This window comes from Sinohyriopsis cumingii, chromosome 4 (genome assembly GCF_028554795.1).
Source record: "Sinohyriopsis cumingii isolate HCF-2022 chromosome 4, ASM2855479v2, whole genome shotgun sequence".
Lineage (NCBI taxonomy): Eukaryota > Metazoa > Mollusca > Bivalvia > Unionida > Unionidae > Sinohyriopsis > Sinohyriopsis cumingii.
Genome location: NC_142964.1, coordinates 18,043,467 through 18,054,457, shown reverse-complemented (window position 1 = coordinate 18,054,457; position 10,991 = coordinate 18,043,467).

Genomic DNA, 10,991 nt, shown 5'->3' with positions numbered 1-10,991 from the left:
AAACCCCACAACAACAAGCACCTTACCCTCATCGAAATGAACCTGTAAAAGACGAATTTTCGTTCCCTTGCGTTTGCCTGTATACTGAGACTGTAAAAGTCGATTGCAAACTTTCCAAGGAAAATGGCCTAAATATCTGGGAGGACCTTCCCCCAAAGAATTAGCCAGAGCGGGATTTATCTACTTGGGCGCAGAGGGACAAAGTCTTGTGCCTTAGTTGCGGTGGGAGCATAAAGTTTCACCTTACCTGGAACATATGATGGTCTCCCAATTGTCACTAACTACCATTAGCGGCACACTAGTCATTGAAGTGGCATACAATGTCGTTTAAGAAACCAGCTTGCCTAGGAGGTAAAACGTTGGACAACACCGAGACATGTATCTAAACACCAGTTGACAAATAATATTCAAGGATTACCAAACAAACTAGATCTACAAGGATGTTTGGAAGGGACTTGCGAGAGCAAAATCTCAATTGGTGACTGTATAACTTTTGTGTCGAGAAATTCACATGAGGAAAGTGAAAAGAGGTCAACAAATTCGTCAGATTTCTCGGGATCAGTTAAGCGTTCATCCGATTATTCCGCTTTAGTCCGTTTACATTAAAAGATTTTATTTTACATTCTTGATCATTACCATGAGTGGCAGTGGCCATAAATTACAAATAATGTCCATTACATTCGCTCTAGGAGACGATTTTAAATAAAATAATACTGACTGACATGATCACCGATACTTTACAAGAGAACATTCGTGGTTCGCCTGTGGAGTTGAGTGAACGCATTTACCGAGAGCTAATCAAAATACAAGTGAAAAGCGAAGAACAATTGCATCCTTTATATCACCGATGTTTAAACCACTGGTACCTGAATGATATAAGAAGACTGATTCAGAAGAAAGTGTTCCAGTGGTCAGACATTGTTAAACTGGACGTGGGCGAAAGGATTGGCGTGTCGTGGCTAAATCGCTATACTACAAGGTAGACGTACTGCAACGAATTCCAGAAGAAGTGTTAGAGGATTACCAAATTCTTTTACACAACTTTACACAATGTACACTTAGTTCAACAGGAAACTTCTAAACGGAGTGTGATGTGCAAGTTAGTGACTAAACCATTTATATTCACACTGGAGCACAGTCATCTCTGGGCAGAAAGTACACTTATTTCCTCCGACAAAAAAGATATAAAAACGGGATACCATGCCATGACCTTTATCAGTGGTGATTCAACAGATTTCGTGGAAGGAAATCGATGAGAGTATTCAAACGGTGAAGGATTACTAACACTTATTACATGAACTGTGTCCATTGAATTGCGGTCGTCGTGTGGTGTGTGTCTTAGTGTCTTACCTTCTGGAATTTCGTTTTCCGGCCGATTCCTTGTGGACTCTTTACGAACAGTACTTACTACCAAACAAAACATGAAAATGGTCCCTTTAAATGTCCACGAGAGACTCATTTTGTTAAAAACCTTACTTTTTCACCTGGATACTTCTCGACCTCTACGGGAAAAATGATTCGACAACTTTTAGGCACTGAAGATGTGTACGATGTTGCGTATGTAGCTTATGACTTACACCCTCATTGGACACAGGTACGTGGCTGGAAAAGTTGGGGTTTTGAGGCTTGGACCAAAGAAGTGGCCAATTATGCCCAAGAGTTGTGATTCTCAATTCAAACGTCCAGTGAAAAAAGAAATTTTTAAACCCGTGTTTGTGATAGCGTCAGAAGGAGAACCGAGCACTGAGGACAATCACTCCCTTCAGGACAGGACTGTCATAGACATTCCCGAAAGACCATTCCAGGAGGACACCTGTGTGACTGTACCCAATGAATAGACTGTAAAAGCATTACACAATGTCCCTAGGACACCTTGGTTTCCAAACCCATGTTGTACAGTGACTTGTTTATATTCCACTTTGATTGTTTTGATGTGTATTTTATCGCTGTACTTAACCATTTGACTTTTATGTATTTTTGTCTTTCATGTTGTTCCATTTCAAAATATCAATAAACTTGTCCTGATGAAGTATAAAAACTCTTGTATTGTCTGTATTCGCGTCTGATGTGACATTCACTGCACTATGGATACCTCTGCTGCTACCTCCTCCTCCACTTTCAAAGTCATCGACCAACACTAAGATCGTGATAGTAGGGAAGGGAGTTCTTGCATCTTCGCCATCCTTTTGACATGTCTATTGCCGGACCTACGGTTCAAGCAAAACTGAATTTGTCAAGCGTTTGATTGAACATTAATACCATTTGATCGATCTTTAACCTCAACGGATCGTGTGGTGTTACAAAAGAGTGGAAATCGGAGTTCAGCCTCTTGCGAGAAAGTCAAGGCGATTCCATTGTGTTTGTGGAAGGCATTCCTGGCGAAGACGACGGAGTCGTCTCTGGGCACAGTCAAACCCATCTGGTCATTTTCGACAACATGTTAGGAGAAGACGAAGAAAAATTAAACTGTGGTTTACGCGCAAAGGGAATCATCGTAATGCCAGTGTCATTCACATTATCCAAAATTTGTTTCAACAAAGTAAAGCCCATCGCACCATCAGTCTCAATGTTCATTACGTGATTTTGTTTAAAAGCCCTAGAGATAAATCGCAAGTGCAAGTCTCAGCCAAACAGTTAGGAACGCCTTGGCTAAGCCATGCGTACGACGATAACACTGAAACCCCACACGACTATTTACTATTGGATTTAAAACCCACCCACCCCGATTATTTGCGACTTCGTACCAGTCCGTTTCACCTCTGGTCCCAAGACGGAGGGCATGTCGTGTTCACGTCCTCGTCGTCGACTTAACAAATAAAATCTATAAAACCCTCGGCCACTTTGGTTCTGTCTCACACATCGTCAACATGAGGCTCCTTCAGTCTCATCTTCCCGTCAGACTGATTCGTGCTTTGTACGGCATCAGTCGCAAAAATAAATCCACAAATACGTGCTCGTGTCTTAGAAGCCAGTCTCAAAGAAGTCTTACGACGGTTTACGGTGACAACACGTCAATTACTGCAAGGCATCATTCACATTCCTCATCAAACCAAACTCTTTTTTGACAGAAACAATGTAGCCTTGACGCAACTTGCTGATCCCAGTGTTGACCCTCAAAACCAAAACGCAAATCATTTTGAAACCTGGAGGTAGCGGTTCTCTAGGAGGTGTCATTATTCGCCCCCCCCCCCCTTAAAATGGGATCCTAATGCCACCAAAGTTTTCCACAAGAAAAAAGTCACTCCCAAAAAAGCCAAACGATCCAAAAGAAGTAAAACAGCAACGGTGACAAGACCAGGTCACAGCCCCATAAAAAGAAAAGCATACACAAAAAGAAAAAGAAAAGTCCATAGAAAAGAAAATCCCACATAAAACAGTTTCTACCCGCATGAGAGACACCTCGGCCAGGATGCAACCTTGCATTCGCAAACCACGCCCTGAGGCGATGGTGACCGCGCCTCCAATAGCCACAGGTTCTTCCACTTATCCGTTAATTGTGATGCCAGCCAAACCCAATTTGACACCCGTTTTTTCCTCGTTTGATGAAACAATGGAAACACGCGTATCCAAAATCTTCTCCAGCGGTGCCCCCTCCTCCTCTTTAGCTGCATTGACAGCTGCTCACAAGTTACCTGCTCCTAAAATCAAAGTCCAAGAGAGTTTGGGCATGTTACACAGTTGACTGGATTTGTCCAAGCAAGAACTCTCCCAATCTAATCCGTTGTGAACCCCTCCACGAAGTGTGATGTCTGTCAAGTTGATTCGACGTAAGGACAATCAGTGGCGATGCATTCCAGAATAAAAAGAAAATAAGGCATAGAATGGAAATCAGTGATTTTGTGCTCCTGAACACCCAAAGATGTCACCTACCCCAGGACCCATCCCTCTTATAACCCCAAAGGAAAGAAACAGAAAAGACTTCCTCCTCGTTTAGTCAAACATGGGGACATATTGTCCGTCCTGTTCAAACCTTCTCCACTCATGCGAAACAAAAACTAATTCAAACAGTCTCCAAAGATGTCATCGATACTGTGTGCGAATGTTGCTTGAACGTCTTGAAAGGCACGATACCTTTGTCTAAGCACCAGAAAAAATGCTTAGCCAAACATCGTCACGTTCTGCACCAAATGGTTCCGAAAAAAATCCCAATTCGTCAAAAGAAAACAATGTTGGTACAACGCGGAGGAATTTCGCCCATGTTGTTAGGACCCTTGCTAAGAGGAGTATTGTGAACAATGCTGAGATGGCTCATGAGAGCAATATAAAAGGGACCTTTTTGGGTCCAAAAATCTCAGGCATGATCATTAAAAACCGATGGAAGGACGAAAACAGACCTTAGTGCCTTACAAACGATGGATGGCATGCCATAGTTGTCAAGGACAACGAATCCCCTATTTTCCTCCCAATCCTCATTTGACCGAGATGTCCCAGTTTCAACACGAATTGCGATCGTTGATGGATCGCAACGATTTGACCGAAACGGAAAAAATCGTAAAAGTATGGTCAACTATTGCAACGACTTCAACTTTTTAACCAGAAAGCTTTAGACAAAACAGCTCTGCCCACTCTAAAAGATTTCAAGACCCTGATGAGAAGTCCATCACCACCACCACCAGAGGTCAAGACAGACGCAGTGCCACGAATGTCTGAGGAAGAAGAGGTACGAGAAGTCTTTCAAATACCGTCAGCAGCTTCCATTCCTAGTAAGATTTCAGCGATTGTGTTGACCACTTTCCCCACTCCACAAAGAGAAGAATGTTAAGTTTGTGTTAAAAAGATAATATCCAGTCCTCCTTCGACAGAAGTCAATGTAAAGAAGGGAAACCAGAAGTGAAAAAAGGAAAGAAGACCAAAACCATCCCATTACCACCCACCACCAGTATCCTCGACTTCTACTCCCGTGGCACATCGGACACGTAAAGCCGTTTCCAAACCATCATCTCGCCCCATCCAAAGCAGCATCAGCGAAGAGTTGATGACTTATTAAAAAATGGAGAAGGTGTAAACCAGCATTTACTAAGATCCTTCCCATTCCCGTCACTAACACTTTACACAAACCCATTCGACGAAAATTTTCCAGAAGTCGCAACCGAGTGGCGGGCATTAATCATCAATGGCAAACTGATTTAGCCGATGTCTCACATTTGGCCACCTACAATCGTGGCTACAAATATTTTTTTGTGTCATTGACGTCTTTTCCAAACTTGCTTGGGTCGTGCCATTGACTTCCAAATCAAGCAGTGAGTTAGTGTGAGCCCTCAAACTGGTGTTGAAACAAAATGGTCGTCACCCTCTTCGATGGTAAACCGACAAAGGCACCGAATTTCTGAACCAAGCTTTCAAAAAAGAATTAAATAAACGTGACATTAAATTTTTCACCACCGAGAATCCCGAAACCAAAGGCAGCATCGTGAAACGTTTTCAACGTACCTTGAAAGAATTGATGTGGAAATATTCTGCGCATCAATACGCTCAAGTACATCGACGTCTTACCGCATGTGGTTCAAGCGTACAACCAATCGTACCATGAAAGCATTTGACGTGCCACCCAAGAAGTGACTCCCGACAACGAAGTGACCGTTTCTGCAGTGACCGTTACTTACCGAAATGGACCAACGAATTGATTCGTGTCACTGGACGAATGTGTGGCCGTTATCCTACCGTCTATAAATTGGAAGACATGAACGGGGAAGTGTTAAAAGAAACGTTTTACTTGCCCGAGTTACAACACATGACCAAAAAAGAAGAAGAAGTGTAAGACATCGAAAGCATTCTCGAACGAAGAACCCGTGAAGTGGGAAAACGCCGTGTCAAGGAAGTGAAAATGCGTTAGAAAGTATATTCTCCCAGTTTGTATTCTTGGATCGACCCTTCGCAAGAAATAGACTATGAAAAGAAATGATCATCATGCCCTTCCACACAGCCTCGGCTACCGCTACCTCTGCAGTGACCATGCCTTCACCAAGTTCTTCTCTGCAAGATCTACAAAAGCATTCATTGTGTGTGTGGTTTGGAGAACGTGTGTCTAAAATGCAAATCGTCTTTTTCTGCCAAATCTATCTGTTGTATTGTGTTATCGGTGCGGCAATTGCCAATTTGAGTTTGCAACAAAGAGAAAAACAATTGTGGACTATTTTACTGAGCATTTGCATCAGTTATCTTCTTCCCAATCCTTCCCTGAAATACTCTTCAAATGGGAACAACGAACTTCTTCCAACGTTAGTCACCACCCAACAACAACAACTAACACAGCAATCCTCTTTAGACACTCCTCTCACTTCCAGTGACCCCTCGCACAGTAGAACTCTGCAATTATCAACAATAACAACCAATTTTACATAACGCTACCCAGTGACAGTTCAATGGAGGTGTTTGCCTTTAACAATTTGTGTTGTTACACGTCCAAATTAAATCAGGCCATCCAATTAGATCACGAAGCTCATTGGGAAGTGACTTTGGTGGAAACGATTTACCCTACACAAATAAAAAACATCACTGAAAAGCAAAACACTTTCCAGGTCGAAATCCTGAACGTCCAATTGCAAGAAGAGATGAATGAAATCGGATTTTAAGGTGACACAAAGTTATCATTCATTCCATCATTCAGCATCTACACGTTGAATATTCCGACAGGCTATTATTTTAGCGATAAACATTTGGTGGACAAAGCCCTGAACATAGCCCAAAAAGTTTTAAGACTGAGTTCCATAAAGTGGATCGTTGCCTACTGATGAAATTTCGGGATACCGACACGTTGTCCATCAGGTTTAATGGTAGTTTGTTTGACGTTTTTGGTGGACATTCACAGATGGTAGCACAGAATCTGAGCCCGAAGTAATATAGATTTTTACAGGGTTTTTGGATCCCCTGTAAAACTTGACGAAGGACTCAACTTGATATTTGTGTACTCCCATGTTGTGGAGTACAACGTGGTGAGACAAACATCCGTATCGTTACAGTGTGTCATTCATTTCAAAGTGGATTCTACCATGGCCAATTACCAGGAAGGTGGAAATACTTATCACGTTCACCATGAATATGTACCTCCTCACTATTTACCCAACAGTAAGTCGTATTTCGACACTGTCAACATTACTTTAAAAGGAGATCTGGGACAAAATATTCCATTCTTCAAAGGAAAGGTCACGTCTCCATTTTCGAAAACTATTATCTAACGAGTTGTAAGTCATGTATCCAGTTTACAGAGGAGTCACTCGACAGGACGAACATGGTTTATGAGATATGTTGAAATCGGCCTTTCATTCGGTGGCCCCCGTTTTGAAACCGATGGTGACACAAGGATTGCACGGCTTGAAAGATGTTGCGTTGACACACGGTAAAGAATTTATCCAAAAAGTCATCATCGACAAACAAAACCCCAAAGAAGCTTTCTTGAGAGCAGGCAAACATGTCTTGCTTCAAATGGGCAAAGACATTTTGGGCCGACGAGAAACTCATATAAATGACCTGGATGCTGGCGAGTCAGGCATTCCTTCTTCAATGACGCCACAGCAATGACAAGGCAGAAAGAGACGACGAAGAACCCTTCCAGAGGCCTTCACACTCATAAAGCTAGAAAGACGAGGAAAAGAAGAACTGCTCGAGACTTAGACGTTTTTGATTATTAAAATAAAATCATATAAAAAGAAAGAAAGAAAGAAAGAAAGAAAGAAAGAAAGAAAGAAAGAAAGGAAGGAAGGAAGGAAGGAAGACAGACAGACAGACAGACAGACAGACAGAAAGAAAGAAAGAAAGAAAGAAAGAAAGAAAGAAAAATTATGCACCGGGAGTCTAACGCCTGTTCCAAGTCGGAACTGGCTCTGTTTGCTATGCCACCCACCATGATGACGATGCAAGAATCCCAATAGATCGAATTTCATCCCGTCTCCTCTGTCAAGGACTCATGATCAGCTCCGATCCAGTTTAAAATCAAAGATTTCATTGATCTGAATAGAGTTACTTGTACTTGAAAGTGAAAGTAATCGACGCATTGAAGGACGGTCCCGATATAAAGGACGTAGATCAAGTAGCCCCCGTCAACAATTTCATGCATTATTTGTTCAGTGGAGTGGATTTGTACTTGAATAACAAACTGGTCTGTAGCAGCATGGACACTTACCCCTACCTAGCGCACTTGGAAAATCTCTTGACGTACGGAAAAGAAGCCAAGAACACCTATCTGGATGCTTGCGTGGTATGGAAACCCGACAAGATTGACGATATTGATTTGATTACAGATAAAGAACCCAACCACAATCTGGGATTCAACGCCCGACGAAACAAAATCAAAGGACCCAACAAAGATTTAGAACTGATGCATCACTTGCCTTCAGACATTTGGTTACTAGAGAAGTATTTGCTGAATGAAGTGGATGTCTGCCTGAGACTAAAACGTAGCAGTGCCGCTTTCCATTTGATAGATGATGCTGTCTGTTACAAAATCATCATCCAAGAAGCCAGTCTCTACGTGCGACGTGTGGGAGTGTTAACTCAAGTGGGAAACCACATCAGTCACACTTTGAGCAGAACGATCGCCAAGTATCCGATACGACGCGTGGAAGTGAAAACTTTCATCATTCCCGCTGGACATCAATCCATGATCGAATATCATCTGTTCCATGAACAGTTACCCTAATGTTTGGTCATTGGTATCGTCAAAAATACAGCCTTCAAAATGAGCCTTCGAACAAAATCCTTTTGAGTTTCAGCACTACAATGCGTCCAAGATAGAAGTCAGTCGAGATGGCAAAACTTTGTGTACCAGGCCTTTCGAACCTGACTTTAGTGGCGAGAAGAAGAATTACCTGAGTTCGTACTTGTCCCTTGACGAAGCCACGAGACAGTAAGGAACCAACACCAGTCACGGCATTACGTACGAGGATTATACAGAAGGTTACACTTTGCTGGCCTTCGATTTCACCCTAGACCAAGGCAGCGAAGAGGAAGATTTCCACCCTATAAACTCCAGCCAGATTTGTGTAGAACTTCCGTTTGCAAAGCCAATACCCATAAAAACACGGTGAATTCGATCATGCCATAACAATCAACAGTTTGAAAGAAGTCATTCTAGACTATTAGAAACTATGGAAGTTTGTAATCCTTTTTTGAATAGTGGAGAATCTATGGAAAAGGAATGAGAGGATACCGTAGAAGCGAAACCCCAAGACAAAGACAAAGAGAACATAGTGATGACGTTCAGATGGCCAGAACAAGAGCAACATTTCATCTCCTGTTTCGCCAAACACCTGGCAGAACAAAATACGGAATTGATCAAGAAATACTGCTATGGATGTCACAACGATCATCCCAGTAAAATTCAACATGATAAATGTCTGATGCTGAGTCTAGAAGAAAATTGGACAAGTATCCAAACGAAGCTTGGAGTCTCATCTCGGAAGAAGCCGTGTTGCATCAGTGGTATAAAGACTTGCGTATTCATTCTTCTCCTCCATTGATGGCTCTAGAGATCCATCATATCCAAGCTCTCTTGGCTCAGAGTGCGGAGACGAAACGACGAAACTGTTACTTTTCAGACATTTTCAAGCAAAAAGTTCGGATTGAATTGATAACTTTTCATTACCTGTGAAGAAAAATAAAACTAAAAGAAACAGAAAAATAGATAACTTTATTACCGTTTGAACCACAGTTCGTACACTGCTTCTTGGAATCATGTCGTGTGTGCTAAAGATGAACTGCCTCATCGCAAGGACCATCAAGCGTATGTCCTCAACACGGACGAATGTCATCTCCTAGGAAACCACTGGGCAACCGTCTACGTTCCTAAATAAGGTTGTGTGAAGTATTTTGATTCGTATGGAATACCACCTTTGGAAGACGTCATACCTGACTTTATGAGAAGAAATGCCCGGCCAATACGATTCAATAATGTGAAACTATAAGGCACAGATTCCACGGTGTGTGGTCAATATTGTGTCATCAACGCACTCTTGGATATTCTTTAGAATATTTAGTAACTTATTTTGATCGTCCCTCTTCTAGAAAAGATGACAAAGTAGATCGATGTTTTGTGACCATTATGGTTATTTAAGAAACGTAGTGTACATCAATGGCCCAATGACTTCCATCAGTGGAAGTCTAGCTTCACTTCACAACGTTGCCAACCTTGTCAAAAATATTGTTTTATTGTTAATTGTTTTTTTCATGGTTGTTATTTGAATAAAATGTGTTTTGAAAAAATGTGTCTGTCGTTTGTTTTAAAAAATTTATGATGATACCTGCTCTTTGGCTTCTGTCTGACCCCCTCCTTCAAATCAAACTATCCTAGCGTTCCGATCCAACTAACATTGTAATGGATGTTTTCTATCGCGTCCGCGCTTGAACAATATGCATTGGGGTAGTCTCCAGTCTGACCATCCATTGTTGTCTCATCCTCCTATGAAGATATGTTCAAGACTAGCCAAGCTGAACGAAGCCAACGTGAATTTACATCGTGTCAGGCAAAGCCTGATACCGAAGCCTGAAGAAATAGAGAATGTCAGAATGTTGAAAGTGACCGAGGACCTGATAAAGAGCTCTTCAGAGAGGAACTCAAGAAAGAGAAAGAATCATGGACGAAAAAGTACAGACTTCAGAAGCAGAGAGAGCAGCAGCAGCAACAACAGCAGGAACCAGACAGAGGATTTGTCAACTGCCGTGTAGACGCGAAAGAGTTCTCCTTCTATTTCTGATGAAGCAGACCCTCTCCTGTGGGAAAGCCTGCCGCCAGACGGGGACGCAATCTTAGGCGGTACAAGATTGCCATAACTCCCTGTGCACAAAAACAGCCCTTTTCAGGGCTACCTCAATAATCTAGAAAAGAGATACAAATTCATTTGCCAATTATATGTTAGGAAGTTTTGAAAAATAGAACTGTGTCTATAAGCACTTCGTTTGTTTGACTTTATTAGAAGTTTGTCTATGAGCACTTCTTTTCCGTAGCTTGTCAAAAAATTGTTTGTAATTTGAATATTAGTTAGTGTTTGTAAGTAAAA